Below are 16,359 nucleotides of genomic sequence, written 5' to 3' on the forward strand. Positions count from 1 at the left end.
GGAAACAACATACACAAATTCCAAGCAATAATATGACTAGATCGTAGGTAATGACCTTTTACAATTCTTGAGACCTATTACAAAACTGCTTGCTAAAAGTATTCTGTTTACATTGCAGTCAGCAATATATTGTTACCGTCTCTATAATCTTATATACACTGAATGTTCTCATTTTCAACTGTTGCTAGTTTTAAATACATAACTATGCCTAGTGAGGCTGAACATTTTTTCACGTTTGCTTCCTGCTTCGTCTTCCTTCCTGGACCTTGTAAAATGCAAATCAAATGATGTGCACACACAGTAATGCATTCTCTCTCTCTCTCTTTCTCTCTCTCTCTCTCACACACACACACATACACTCATCACACCAAACCAAAACATGGCCTCACATAAATCTAAATAACCGAAGATCGTATTCTAATGAAGAGTAAAATAGAAAAGAGGAAAGTTTGATGATTCAGAGTTCTTCAGTGTATAAGTTCCTAAGTATGCCCTGCACTTGAAAATATGTCAGATATTTAATTTATGGTAAAAGGGAGACTTTGAGCAAAAAGTGAGTTTGCATTGAGTTACCCACCGATCAGCAACAGAAAATGGGTTCAATGTCAATTAAACCAAGATTCCTCGCCAACATTTGCCAGTTGACCAAAGGAAGCTCATGAGAATAGTCAAGGGCTTCCCACCTTAGAATGAGGTGAAGGGAGGTATCTGCCCAAAATATCTCCTTGACTACCCATTTCAATGTCTTAGGTTCCATTATTGGAGAAGATTTAAGCCATGAAAAAATAATAATAAAACTGTCCCCTAGGAATTGAGGCAATTGACATCTTCATCAGGCTCATTAATATAAAAGAGACAGCTGGGACCAAGACCCGGAGGGAGATGACACAGCAATGGCAGACAGAGGCACTAGAGGGTCAAGAATACGTAGAGAGGATTGCTGCTTGAAACAACTGTCCTCTACTTGAAAAGATGTCTTAGGATTCTTACACACCCAGGGCAGGAGTATGAACCTTTGTGGAAAGCAATTTGGCAACAGGTAACAAGAGAGCTAAAAATGTTCATACCCTTTGACCCAGTAATTCCACTTCTAGGATTGCATCCAAGTAAATAAACTAAGATGGAAATAAAGATTAAAATTTTTAAAAAGGCAACTGCAGTAGAATTCATAACAACAAGTTGGAAATGCCTTGAATGTCCCAATGATTAGGGGATAATTACATAAATTATGGCACATTTACATAAGGAAATGTTACACAATCATTAAAAACTATGTTTTCAAAGAATTTTAAATGAATTAGGGAGAAAGTCACCATATCATAAGTTTTTTAAAGATATCATGTGACTTACAATATGATCTCAATCCCTTAAATATTATTTTTGTATTTCTATATTTGGATAGGAAAGGACTGACATATAGACACCCAAATACTAACTATGGGTTATGGGTGAATTTTATTTACTTCTGTATATTTTCTGAATGTTCTACAGGGAATGTGTGTTCCTTTATTCAGCAGGTGGGAAAGCTATTTAACTGCACACACACCCTGACCCCAGTGTATAAATTGTGAAGCTGAGAATAAATTTGTCAAGTCTCCAGAGTCCACAAACAAGCAAAACCTTGCCTCAATTATAGCTCTCTTGGGACTTTTTGGTGTTTCAAAGTCTTTTTTTTTTTTTTTAAGTAAGCTCTACGTCCAACGTGGGGCTTGAACTCACGACCTCGACATCACGAGTTGCATGCTCCACCGACCGAGCCAGCCAGGCGCCCCAAAGTCTTAAACCTAATAAAGCACGATCCCACCCATCACAATTGCCCAAAAGCCAGGTACCTACCCAGAGGGCTTTGGCACTCTCCAATCTAGCTGAGTTTGGGTTTCATACTTCTTATTGCAACATCCTCTTAGAGAGGCTCATTCTTTCCCCTGCAGGTTTGGTTCCTTACTCTCTTGTCTTCATAAGAGGAGCCCCTGTCCTTGAGGCCAACTCAATATTCACACCCACGTCAATCATTATATTATATTCCTCTACCGCTATAGCACGTAAGCCACGCCGTGCCCAGTGTTCCGGGAAAAGGAAGCAGAAACCCTGACAAAGACCCCCAATGGAATTTTCCTTTTTAAAACTCTGGAGACAGGTCTGGCATTTTTTAACTAAATGGCTGAACAGATGAATGAAGAGATGGATAAATAGATTTTTTTTAAAGAAAGCTTTAGAGTTATTACATCATAAAAGCTATAGTTTGCTGTATTGGATTTTTTTTTTTTTAAGATTTTATTTTTAAGTCATCTCTACAGCCAATGTGAGGGTCAAACTCACAACCCTAAGATCAAAAGTCACACACTCTACCAACTGAGCCAGCCCAGCACCCCTTGGATATCTTATTTTTAAGATCGCTAGTGTAGTTTGGAGCTACAGGAAAAAATAGAGTGAAATAAGGGAGATTCATCTGCTTGACCATTCTGACACTTTTGAGGCAAATAAAAAGGAAAGCAATAACAGAGATAGAGCCTTAAACGATATTGACCCCATTATGAAACCATCTACTGTAACCTCTGATGGTACAAGTATGAAAAAAAAACATTAATTCATTTTTTACATTTGGAGATTTTTCTTTCATGTTACTTTGCATTGGCAGGACAGGGCATTTCAGGGATTTTGCTCCAGAAAAAGTCAAGAAGGTGTTTCTCGCCATGTGGTGGGACATGCAATAGGCCATCTCCTGTCTTGTTACCCTGCTAGGGTGGAAACCGGAGACAGCAGCATCCTTGGTGAGTGAGAGGGATGCCAACAGGAAATTGCTAAACTTCGACAGGAGAAAGTTTATCAGGAAATGACATCAGAGGTCTCAGAGGACTGTACTACAGCAGACAGGAACCGGGGTGAGGAGGTTAAGAGCAGTCGCTCAGCTATTGCTAGAATACGCACGGGCCATTTGAACAGATTTCACCTATGTGCAAATCTGCAGCACACATAAGTGTGTAGTGCAGGGTTTCAGCAATGCCAAGGGCCCAGCAAAAACCACAAGACACAGACGTAGCTATTGCAAAACACATCCTTGGGAATAGAGCAAAGATTAGAACTTAGAAAGTGTGGGAGCGTCTATCTCCTACTGTTGAACTGTCACTGCATTTTGAAAGTGTCATAAGAACAAATTCCAAATAGTTTTAAGGCAGCAGAGTAATGTGAGAGAGAGAACCTATTCCCAGCGGAAGTGCAGAGTGAAGAATGCAAACATCTACAGCAACGGGGAGGTTAAGAGAATGTGCCCCCATGATACAGACAGCCCAACCCGTACCGGACCCTATAACTTGGAGAGGAGGGCAAAAGACACTCAAGAAGGAATTTTTAAGGGGACACATTTCAGGGAGAAGCCTGGGGAAACTGAACATGGATCGCTGCAATAAAGATGCCAAAAGCAACAAAAATATTTTAAATAGTCACTACCTCTCTTAACAGCGGCTTCACCTATGGTCACAGAAAATGTGATCATTGGAGCCAGGGGGAGACAAAGGCCTTCCCATGTCTCAAGGCTCCACAAGAGATCACATAGGCGAGCAGCCTCACCTGGTTTATAAATTAGCCTATAAACACTGAGATCTCCACTTTCAGAATTGTGGCAGTTCCCCCTGCCAAGGTTGGGAGACACAGTGAATTCAGTTTCACTGCAGGGTTTCCTAACAGGAATCCAGAGCAATAATCTTCATTTAAAACTTGACCCGCTGAAACGTGGGCAGCAGAAAACTGAAAAGATAACATCGTGGTTTCTCCTATCTACTAGCCTTTTGCAAAGTGCTGGGGGACACTGTAAGTGGCCTAAGTGCGTCTGTCTAAGGAGGAGGGGAGGAGGAGGAGCTGGGTGTGGCAAAGAGAATGTGCAGGTGACAGCAACCAACGTGAGTGCATTTGTCGAAACTCTTGCAAGAAGAGGACCAAAGAAAGGGCGTGCTGACTTCAGTCACCCATCGATGTGGGAGAGTGAAGTGAAAGAGTGTGTGTTTTAGACTGGGCCTGTTTCCTCATTTGCAAAATGGAGAGAATCACTTTACCTACTTCAAAGGTGGCTGCGAGGATTAAATGAAGTAACGCGTGACGAGGGCTTACCAGGAGTTCTGGTGAGAGGAAGAAGCACTGGGTAAATGTCGTTGTTACGACGTGTGTGTGTGTGTGTGTGTGTGTGTGTGTGTGTGTGAAGTGCCTAGCAGGGGTATGTGATTATCCTTACTACCGCAAAGCTGCTGATTACGGGGCAGCCAGCTGCTCGGCCGTCTCTACCCCTCAAATATCAATAAGCACGTGTCAAAAAGAAAAGGCTGGAACACTACAGTCTCTCACAAAGAAAGGCATAAACTTCCCTTACTCTTCCCTCTGCTCCAAGAACCACCATATTTTCTATCTCTGAAATTCTCCAGCAGGTTTAAAAAAAAAATCCAAGAGATCCACGGACCCATGTTGGCCAGGCTATCCCAAAAGTGAACAGAAGCCAGGCCAGCAGTTCAGGCTCCAGGGAAGGGACTCGGCACTGCCTCCTGCTCCTGCCCGTGGAAGCATCCCAACGCGGGAGAGCCCCTCTGCAAGTGGCTGGCCAAGTTTCAGGCCTAGCTGATGGCACAGCAAATCCTGGCCTTTGCCCTTTAACTATAGTGTTTCTCAGAGTGTAAGGACAAGCGGACCTAGTGTCCCACCCTCTTCATCTCAGCTGTCAGACTCTGCAGGCAGAAAGGCACCCCACAGGCCCAAAGCTGAAAGCCTTTGGCCCACACTGGGCAGTGTCAGGATCTCCTGCCTCAGCAGCACTGCGACCTCCACAGTGAAAGAGCTCAATTCAGCTTTCAATCCTCTGCAGAAAGGAGATAAATTATAAAGCCTAAAAGGTTGGATGGGAATAAAAGCAGCGGCTAGGGGATGGGAGAGCAGAGCAACCCAAGATTCGCAACACAGGTCAATGGAGTCTTCCATTTATAGTCCCACTGCACCAACCAAGGCCTCCTAAGAACAGGAAGGAAGGGACCCCATCCCTCCCACCTCTCAGCTGCCCTATCTCCCCACCCTGTCCAATTCCCTGGCTCGAGGATGGGCTTATACTGGGTAGGGCTAGGATTCTTCTCTCCCCATAGGCTGTCACACTATAATATTTGCTCTGCTTCCTTCCTTTCCAAAGCCTAACAGATTAGATTGCAGGAGTCCTCTCCAAGCTCACTAAGACAAATGGAAAACTGAAAGTAAAGCAACCCAAACTGCTCAGGGCAGAAAGACAGAAGAGGCGGGGCAGTGCAATGAGCCAGCACCCAGACCCTCTTTTCCAAGTCCTCTGTCCACCTGCCTCATGAAGAAGACAGGAAATCAATGACGTGCCAGCTCGAGGCACACCATGAAGACCGTGCACCTGCTGTTTGGGTCTTCAGAGCATTCCAGCACTTTCAGGAAACACCCAACAAGCAAGCAGGAGAGCTGGCTGTTAGGAGGATTTGACTAAACGAGCTAATCTTTCTCCCTTCCCACTTTCTGCAGAATTTCTCCATAGGTAGGCACCGACCAAAACCTGCATGTCTTCAGGATTTATTTTAACCTTAGTAAAATACAGAGCTCAATATGGTTCAGCTGACTAGGATGACAAGATGGGACATGCAGGCCCTACTTCCTCCTACAGAAGAGAGAAGAAAGCACCAAGGAGGGAAAAGAAGGGCTTGCAAACTCTCTACCCAGGAGCAGGTGGTTTGCAAATCAATACCTAGGTGATGACTCCCATCTGGGAGGTGAGCTAGGCTCCCAGCATCAACTAGCTGAAATACCACCAGGGGCACCACAGACACTCTGTAGAAAGTGGGGTTTACAAAAAGGAGACAAGGTCTAAAGACAACATCCAGAGGAAACCCTCATGCACCAGCTCAGTGAACTGAATTTCGATAAGCTTGAGGTACTGCCACACTGTTCTTTGCCCTTCCATCAGGACAGGTGCAAACAATTAATGTCCCTGCAGCCATTCATTCATTCATTCATTCATTCAACAAACATCTGCTTAGCACCTAGAAGATGTCCTACATGACCCTGGCCATAGAGTCTAGACTATGAGCTAGACTTCTGCTATGGCAAAAGTCATTGTTTTCCGGCGGCACACATGGAGAAGACAAATCTCGGAAACGATGGTGCTCTCCAAAAAGCCTCCCCTAGTTTTTCAAAGCATGCCGGATCTCTATTTTAGCAACCCACTTTGTGTTCGAGGCACTCGTGCACAGCCTGTGTCTGCCGTTCGACTGTAGGCTCCCTGAAGACAGAGGCTGCTTACTTGGTTACTGCCTTTCATATCCTTGTTACCCATTACATGTCAACTGAATGCAACCGTGGAACAGAAAACAAACACTTCAATTCTTTCCAGACCTTTGGTTTCACTGTTTCTGAAGGTTTCACCACCAAACAAAGAAAAATGATGAAGCTCCAGAAAGGAGGAGAAAAGAAACTGCCTTGGATATATGAAGAACACGAGCACAGTTTTGGAACTTCAGCCCAAGTGCGACCACCACACAGCAGGCTGAGGTGCCTCCAAGAGCCACAGCTGGCGTCCTGGTAGCAGGCTTTTCCCCTCCCTCTATTCTGCTGCTCACGCTCCTTTGGAAAACCCCATTTGGAGTCCTAAAGAAAGAAAAGAGGAGGAGCGGGAGAAGGAGTTAGAAGGGGAAGATTCAGCTAGAACCCAAACTCACAGAGAAGGAAGGAAACCTTAGGCGAAAGGCTGGGGGGGGGGGGGGTGGTAGCCTGGGGGAGGAGATGCGTGAGGCCCAAGTCGAGGTGGCCCTGCCGAGCCTCCTCTCTGGAGGTGCCTGCACACTTCTCCTTCCTGCACGGCCTCTTCTGCACCTTTCCTCCTCCCTTTTTTTGTTTTTGTTTTTTTTTTTTATTTATTTTTCGGTTTTTTGTTAGTTCGATGAAGTAACAATCTTAGAACTAGAGCAGAAAAGGGAAGCGTGTAAGGTGAGGAAGAAGTTGGTGAGAGCGAGAGACAGACAGCTCTCTCAAGGGTGCTTTCTCAATCTGGCACCGAACCTGCGTTTTAGGGCAGTTTTCCTTCAAGTCACCCCCCTAGCCTGGAGTTCCAGAAGCCCGAGGGCCCGGGCTGGACCCAGGGGAAAGGAAGGGATCTCCCTAGGGGAGCACGGTAGGCCTGTCACGTAATAAGGTAACAGGGGAAGAGAAAAACGAGGCTCCATGGCCCAATCCGAGCCCAAGGGACTTGCCTGGGACGTTCTCCGCTCTCCTCCCCTACCCGCAGCCCGGGGCAGTCGTTGCGAGGCCGGTGCTCCAGCGCCAGAACCCGCAGAGAAGTTTCGCCGCTGCAAACGTGAGAAAATGCAGCTCAGCAGAACACCCGCCCCCCTTCCCGCGGCCCCACCCCCGCAGCCCGACCCCTGGCGGTGACGACCTTGGCCACCCCGGACGCTCCAGAAGATGGGAGGAGGGGCTGCCCTCCGGGATTTCCCGGGGGCTACAGGAGGCGCCCAGGGGCTGCGGCGACCTTTCCCTCCGCCGTCAGCCACCAGGGCAGGCGCACCCACCCCACCCCCCGCGCCCTCGTCGCTCCCGCCCGGGCTCCCCTGCTCCCCCTGCTCCCCCGCCGCGCCTGCCCCCGCGCGCCCCTCTGCGCCTCTCTGCGCCCCGGCCCGCGAGGCCGCCCCACTTACCCCGCCGTGCGGCGGCCAGGGCTCGGGCAGGATGGGTTACATCGGGGTGGGACGCGTCTCTCCGGCCGGCCGGGCCGTCGCTCTCGGGGGATTTCTTTATCTCGCTGCCAAACTCTCGGTGCCTCTCGCTCCTCTCGCTCTTCTCCCCCTCACCCCCACCCCTCCTTCTCTCTTGTCTCTCGGCTCTTTTTTCCGGGTTAATTACGTTTCGCATTAAAGCAAAACCCAGCCCCGGATGTGAGTACAATGCTCCGCCGAGCCCGCCGGGGGAGGAGAGGGGTGCCGGGGCGCCGCGGGGTGGGAGGGGGCGCGGCCGGGCGCCGCGGGCTGCGCGGAGGAGGCGGGGGCGGGGCGCCCGGGAGGCTGCCCTGGTGGCGGCGGGCCAGGCCCGGGCCGGGACCACCTCGTCGGCGTCGGCGGCCGCGCAGGTGGGACGCGGGCCGCCGAGACAGCCGCGCAGAGGAGGTCTGCCTCCGACGCCGAGCCCGGGGCAGCAGGTGTCCGCAGCCGGAAAGGGGCCCGGGGCTGAGGGCATCCTGGAACGAGGGAGGCGAGCCGGAGCGCGGGCTCCCTCTTGAACCCCATTTCTGCTTCCCAGAGCCCCACCCAGCGACTTCAGCCGGGCCTCCCTCGGATCGTGAACCCTTAGCCTTTCTAGGGCCGCAGGGTGAAAGTTTAGGGTTGGGGTCTGAAGAAGGAACGATTTTCAGGGGGTGTCGTGAATGTGCCAGAAGAGCCCACTGGCGCCGGACGTTTTAACGAGGGGTATAGGGACTTTCTCAGTGTGACGCAAAGACGCCCTTCCTGCCTTCAGAGCGGGAGGGTGCGCTGGGGAAAAAATGGGAACAGACAAGCATATATTAAGTAAATAATGCCAAGGGGACCTATGAAAATTACTGCATGCCGGTGCAGCCCCTGCCTGATCTCATTTGAGCCACAGAGCAACCGTACGGGTATCAATCCCGTTCACGATGAGGAAACCGAGAGTCAGAGACGTTAAGTAATAAGCCCTGGGTCCCACAGTTAATCAATGGCAGGTCTGTCAGGTTCTGACGCCGGCCTCCCACGTGGGGAGATAATTTAAATATACATAAAGTCAGGCACAAAACCTCGGAAACGGGGACGCATAGTGGATTCACCTGTGGGATGGAGGACGGAGAGAGGCTGTGTCTGGGGATTCTGATGCAGATATGTTGAGGCTTTGACGGAGAGGAGGATAAACGAAGACCCTTGAGGCTCTAGGACAGGGACTGGCTGTGCGGAAGTGATGGAAAGGCTGGTCTACATCCCGCTATTGTAGGGGAAAGGCACGCTAAAAAGTCTCCAGGACCTGAGGCAACACAGCCTAGGAATAGGGGACCTTGAGCACGGAGGGGGGCAGCAGGACACCACCCTGCGCGCAGCACACACCCCGAAAGCACCAGTGATGAAACCACACAAGTTTCCTCTTCCATTTTGATTGCCAAAGCAAAACCAAGCCACCAGTTCTCTCAGGTGTGAAACAAAGGCTCTTTGCTCTAGAACAATTTGCTTCAAATGAGGAAGGAAAGGGGAACACAAGAAAAAAAAAATTTCCTTTGAAATAAATACATCAAGGTCAATTTTTTTCTGCTCATGAAGATTTTTGCCACTCATAAGTTTCAGGCAACATAGCATCTTAAGGAGCGTGTTCTCTGGAACCAGATGGACTGGGTTTGAATCCCAGCTCCGCCACTTATTAGCTTTCATCCCTGCGCAAATGACAACATTTCTGTGCCTCAGTTTCTATCCAGGTCCTTAGGAAGAGTGACTGAGTTCACATTTGTAGTGTTTAGCTTACTGTGGAACATAAAGAAGGTGTTATGTAAATGTGTTTTAATTTAAAAATTAGATTATGGCTTCCATCGTGAAAAGGAACAAAATTCCACCTGGCTCCAAGCAAATCTGACTGCAATTGACAGTTTCCAGTATGAGCAATGAGGTAAAAGTCTCGGATTTCATGGTATGGTTCAGATTAAAACCCATAAAACTCTACTCCCCATGGGGCCTGCCTGAGTCACTCACTCACAGAGCCACAAATATTTTCTGAGCACTACTGTATTGGATGCCTGGGAAGCAAAGGGAGCCAAAGGCCTTGGGTCTCATTAGAAGGATACAAGTGTCACTGAAAGGTTGAGGCAGCCTTGTATCCCTCTTGGAAGTGCTGTGAAAATAGCATAGTCAGCCTTTAGTGGAACAAGACATCTGGAGGGAGAGGTGAAGGGGAGCTTGTATCAAAAAGGAGATGGACTTTGAAATGGGCCTGAGAAGATGGGTACAATTTTACTGGAGGGGGGCAAGAACACATTGGGCTAGGAAGAGGGTCATCAGTGCACTTTGGGTGATGCTTATATTTCACTGGGAGCCCCATTTACTACCACATTTGCCCCGGCCAGGACCTGGCCCCCGTTAGACTACAATTTCTGCCCTGATCCCACTCTTTTATCCCCAGACTCCTAGGTGCTTCCTCAGTGGACCCCCCCCAATCTCCTCCTGTAGTGGGCACCACAGAGCAGGTGTCCGTTGAGTCTGCGCCCTGCTGTAGCCCCTTTGACCTGGACATTTTGAAAATACTTCCATTACCTTATTTTATTCATTCATTTTTTTCAGTGCAATAAACAGCCCCGATGTCTGAAAATGTAACCGCCTATGGGGAAAGGAATGTCAAAAAAGGGCCTTTCAGGGTGCCTGGGTGGCTCGGGTGGTTGAGCATCCAACTGTTGTTTTCAGCTCAGGTCATGATCTCAGGGTCATGGATTCAAGTCCCGCATCGGGCTCATGCTCAGCAGGAAGTCTTCTTGAGAGTCTCTCTCTTCCTCTGCCCCTCCTCCCCGTGCTCCCTCATGCGTGTTCTCCCTCTCAAATAAATAAATCTTTTTTACAAAGGGGAGAGACTCTCACGTCACCTATTTCAGTCCCCTCATTGTGTCTGCAAGATGAGTTTCCACAATTCGCTCAAGGTTTTGCAGCTAATTCGTGGCAGAGTTGGTTCTGGAACCCAGGATTGACTTCCCCCAGAATCTTCTAGTATTGGTTCAGGAACCTTTCCATGAAGATGCAGACTTCTGGCCCAGAACCCAAGAATCTAAACAGTAGCCTATACTCTAGCCATTTATTTATGCACTTTCTATTTATTTTCAGTATTAATGGCTGGGTAACTAGATGGCCTAATAATGTTCGGTGGGGAGCCAGCGCACCCACCGGGCAAATGCATTGTTCTCTGTCCTTAAAGATACCCATTATATAAGGTACCAGGCAGCAGCCAGGGCCCATTAGTTCCACTGGGGAAAGGGTAAGACTCAAGAGCTCATTGGTTGATCCTGGTTCAGGCCAGTTAATGTCGCACAGAGAGAAATTGTTCCGAGGCCATCGCACCTCTAACGCTAGCTGGTCATTTCATAGTTACTGTCAGTTTCCATAGCAAAGTACCATCCATTTCCAGAAAGATTACTCAAACTACTGTTGTTCTATTCAGTCCTATTCATTCAACAAACAAATATGTGAACCTATTACCATTCTTCCTCCTACCAGGTATCTTGCACTTACTTATTATGCAGGTACTTGCTAGATGCTAATTGTTTTACGTGGATTATCTCACTTAAGTCTTAACTGGGAGCAAGACACTATTATGTTCTAATAGATAAGATGACGAAGGCATAGAGACTAAGCCTACGTACAAACGGGGGCAGCCTGATCCCGGAACCTTCCTTCTTAACCACTGAGTTTGTCAATGATACAGAAAGACATAACACAAGGCTCCTTTCCATCCACATTTTCAATAATTGTCATCGTTGAAGACCTCCATTCCATCTCACCTGACAATTTCGTGTCCAAGGATATGTGCTCCAGAAAGTCATCTGGAGACATATACAGTATACATGGAGTATATGCGTATGTGCACATATGTACCGTATACATGTGAATATATACACGCATACTCACGGCAGTGTTGTTCATAATGTCGAAAATTAGAAATCACCCTCAGGCTCATCAACACAGGATTAAAGAGCTAAATACGGGTACATCCATACAATCCTATGCTACCCAGCTGTTAAAAAAGAATGAGATATCTCTCTTTATAGAAAATATGAAAAACACTGAACATTTTAAGTGGAAAAAAGGCACAGAGCTGTCTGTATATTATAATGCTATTTCTTTAAATAAAAATTTTACATCTTTATCTATATATGAAAAAAGAGTAGAAGACTACATACTAAACTGTTAATCACAGTTCTCTTAGGGTGGGGAAGGAGGGGTTATGATGGTGTATCTCACTTTCTAAGAGAGGTATTTCTGTAATGTTTAATTTTTTGCAATAAGGACGCCTACATCTGGTTGTCAAAAAACAATAATGGTTTACATTTTTAATTAAAAATTTTTTAAAGCTCTATTAGAAAACATTTGCAGCCCTCAAGGAGCCCATCCTTGAGGCGGGGAGGGAATATAACATGTACAGAAATACGGAGGGAATGTACAGGGAGACAGTATAACATATACAGAAATAACAATCATAAAAGCCAGGAACTCATGCACACAGATTGATGAACAGAGATACAATTCTGTGGGAAAATCAAACCAGCTGGGGTTCAGAGGTGCAGGAGAAAATGTGCAAAGGAAATGGCACTTTGGGAGGACCCTGCAGGAGAGGTAAGATGTAGAAGGTGGAGAGGGGGTGAGAACAGGTGGCTTCCCAATGAAGACCGCATCAAAGCGTAGGGGCAGGAATGCGTGGGATCCATTCAGGGAAGTGTGGCCAGTCCAGTTCAACTGGAGCCCAGGAGGGTAGATGAGGGATTGTCATGGGGAGCAAAATGGGAAAGAAAGGTCATTGGAGGATCTTTACTGCTAAGCTAATGAGTTGTATTTATTATTTTAGGCTTCAAGAGCCCCTGAAGGGTTTTGAGCAAGGAAGTGACACAATTCGCAGTGAATAAGCAGTGATTTCATAGTGACTGCTTGGTAACTGGACTCTAGCACCAAGCTGTCAGGATTTGCCTCCTGTCACTAATTAGCTGCCTAACCATGGACCAGTTATTTTACTTCTCTGTGTTTACATAAAATGGGGAAAGCGGTGACAGCAAAAAACCTATCTCATACCATTGTCGTTGAGATTGAATGAGTTAATGTTTTCAAGGCATATGGCAAGTGCTGAGATTGTCTGTTAAACTTAAAAAAAACAAACAAACAGCATGATACCTTTGGATTAAGATCTTTGCATTTCGTTTTGAAACTTTTATTACAAAGCGCTAACGTTACATGGTAAATTATTAACTATTCCTTCTTCTCCCTTTCACGGGATTAGAGATTATTAATCTCCTTTTACAGATGGATGCATTCAGGATTAAGGAGAGAGATACAATCTCGGCATCACATGGCCAGGCATGAGATGAATCCACGAGCTCTGAATCCTGGTTCAGTGACCCTGCCCAACACCCAGGGTTATGTCTTGACTCAAACTCTCAGAACCTGGAGAATAGGAAAAATGGGGAGTAGAAGAAACTGGCAATGGGATAGTAATAAGGTAAAATCAAAAATGACAAAACATTGGTGGAACATTTGAAAGTTTGTATATAGACTCAAACTCGTAAAATATAAATATGTATTTATGCTGGATGGTGCCCCCAACCAAAAAATCATATGTTGAAGACCTGACATTGTGACTGCATTTAAAGACAGGGCTTCTAGAAGGTAATTAAGGTTCAGTGAGGACGTTAGGTGAGGCCCAAATCCGATAGGATTGGTCACCTTATAAGAAGAGGAAGAGATCTCTCCCTCTCTCCGTGTGCAACAAGGAAAGGCTCTGTGAATGCAAACCAGGAGGAGAGCTCTCCCCAGAACCCAACCGTGCTGGCAAAGTGATCTCGGACTGCAGCCTCCAGAACGGTGAGAAAATAAATTTCTGTTGTTTAAGCCACCAAGTCTGTAGTATTTTTTATACACATATGTACACATACATATATACATGCATTGCATACATACACATGCCAAAAATTATTTCCTAGTAACAATGTTTGGAAAATATTGCTATACAGCTAAATCTGACACGAATAAACCTCAAAAACCGAGTGCACATCCTGTCCCCAGAAATAACAGTCTGCTGGCCAAATGCACCATTCCTATTGATTCATGCTGATGGCATTGTTTTTCCGTCAGTTTGAATAAGTGCAGGGCACTGCTCGGATCCCTGCATCCCCAGTGATGCCCTCTGATTATATGGGAAGGATTGGGCCTGCGGAATCGGAGAGAGAGAAGGAATAGATACCTTAGCTTTGGATCCATGACCGTATTTTAACACTATAGTGACCTTTAGAGTTGCTTAGATGAGTTACATAATTCGTTTCCTCAGCAATGAGCCTAAGGGGGGCGGGGTTGGGGCTGCTATTAGGAAGTACTTGTGGGTGAATATCGTCCAAGTCATTAACTGGAATAAATTCTGTCCAGTTTATTCCAAGAGATGTCTGGGGTAGTCAGTGAAGTGGGTTGACTTTCATATCAGTGGTTCCTAACGCAAGCTGATGATTACAAAACAACAGAAAAGCACAAAGGATATTTGGCTATAGATGTATGTCCTTCCAATATTTTGCTACTAGGAAATATACACACAGTACAAAGATCAAAAGGTGCAAAAGAGTAAGATTGAACAAGTATTTCTTCCACTCATGTCCCCCAAACACTGCTCTCTCTGCCAGAGATAATCAGTGTGTGTGTGTGTGTGTGTGTGTGTGTGTGTGCGTGTGTTCAATAATAAAAACATTCCGTTTTGCAAGGATATACTTAAAAATGTTACCCGTAACTATCTGAGTTGCGTTTACAGGTGATTCTTCAAAATTTTTATATTTCTGAATTTTCCAAGTGTTCTTTATTAAGCCTGTAGTATTTTATGATTAGAAAAAAATGCTAGTTTTAAAAGTAAATAAATAGATTTTAATTTAAAAATTACCTCAGAGATCTCGTAGCTACTTTATGATTTAAAAAACAAAACATTGAACTAACTTTATCCACAAATTGTCAATCTGTGGGTATATTTTTCAAAAAGTTTTAGCCAATTTGTTTCCATTCACATTAAAATTCCTGCCACTGGAAAAGACATACAGAACCTGATTACCAACTTGAACCCTGAGGTCTAGTGAAACTCATTATGACTCATTGGAAACAGGTAATTGGCTCAGGAATCTTCTTTCAAATTTCATCATAATTTGTATGATGACTCCACATGTCTATCAAACTATATTAAAATGAAGTGTAACACTAGACTGGAGAATTAAGCCCAGTCCAGGCTAAAGCCTTTATTTAGTAATTAAACAATAACGAGCTAAATTTATCCTTACACCTAATCCTTAATGATGCTCTGAATGTTCTAATTGGTTAAATAGCCAAATGCACCCTCCAGCGTCTGGTGTCAGAAGATGTCACAGTCCTGGCTTGCTGAAAAGACAGATAGGGATTGTGGCACCCTTCTGGCAACTTGAATCTCCAGAATGGAATTCCAAACACAGAGGCAAGAGGGAAAGGGCCACTGAGTAGCCAAAGTCCCTCGTTAAGGAGAGCCTTTCTTAGCCTTGCTTACTGATTCTGATTGACTATCTAATTTCCAAAGGTCCAGTTTTGTGCTTTTCTTGTCCTCACAAGATTAAAAACAGCTGGGGAATGGAGATGATATTACAGACAGAAGAGGGGCGGGATGGAGGAGGACATGATTTTACTCCGTTCATTCCTATGTCTGTAAATGGATTAGCCGACAACAAAGACAGGGAACGAAAAGTTGAGAATTCTCAAAGGTTATACGTGTTCAAGACAATCTTTGTCATTCCTGGTGATGACCTTAGAGTAGGAAAAAGTGGTTGATCTGTGGTGCCTTTATTTTAGGTGGAAATTTCCAAGTGGTTTTGCTGGTAGGAGTGGTGGCCTGTGGGGAGGAGACCACCTATGAGGACGGCAGTAGGAGACAGGATTCACTTACACTCTTTTACCTTTTTAAAATATGATATCATGTGCATTATGTAATAATTATTAATATAAATATTATTAATAGTAAATTGTTTAATATTTAATGCCCATACAAAAGATTTTACGAAGAGAAAGTTGGTGAAAATAAAATTGTAGAAATTAAAAATATTGAAGGCCTGAAGCCATAAAACTCCTAGAAGAAAACATAAAAGGCAAGCTCCTTGGCATCAGTCTTGGCCATGATGCTTTTAGATTTCACTCCAACCGAAAGCAAAAATAAACAAACGGGACTACATTGAACTTAAAATCTTCTGCACAGCAAAGGAAACAATCAAGAAAATGAAAAGGCAACCTGCTGAACGGGAGAACATAATTGCTAGTCACGTATTTGATAAAGAGCTCATATCCAAAATATATAAAGAGCTCACATAACTAGATAGCAAAACCAAAAATCTGATTAAAAATTAGACATTTTTCAAAAAAAAAAAGACATACAAATAGCCAAGAGGTATATGAAAATATGCTCAACATTATTCATCAGCAGGGAAACGGAAGTCAAAACGACAATGAGCTATCACCTCACGCCCGTCAGGATGGCTGTTATCAAAAAGACAAAAGATAACGATTGTTAGCAAGGATGTGGAGCAAAGGGAAACTTTGTTCACTGTTAGTGGGAATGTAAATTGGGGCAGCCACTATGAAAAATAGGATGGAGATT

The 16,359-nt window shown here is 45.3% G+C and overlaps 1 protein-coding gene across 2 annotated transcripts in view; it reads right to left on the reverse strand.

Moving 5' to 3' along the window:
* Positions 1-7,960, reverse strand: part of PLEKHA2 (pleckstrin homology domain containing A2) — a 59,410-nt gene extending 51,450 nt beyond the window's left edge. The window contains exons 1-2 of one of the 2 annotated variants that reach the window (XM_026508300.4): positions 7,677-7,960; positions 7,233-7,328 (exon numbers count right to left, since the gene is read on the reverse strand). The gene's annotated coding sequence lies outside the window, so the exon portion shown is untranslated. The remainder of the gene's footprint in view (positions 1-7,232; positions 7,329-7,676) is intronic. The other variant, XM_044387489.3, reaches the window with a different exon arrangement.
* Positions 7,961-16,359: the final 8,399 nt, after the last annotated feature.

Source organism: Ursus arctos, unplaced genomic scaffold (genome assembly GCF_023065955.2).
Source record: "Ursus arctos isolate Adak ecotype North America unplaced genomic scaffold, UrsArc2.0 scaffold_27, whole genome shotgun sequence".
Lineage (NCBI taxonomy): Eukaryota > Metazoa > Chordata > Mammalia > Carnivora > Ursidae > Ursus > Ursus arctos.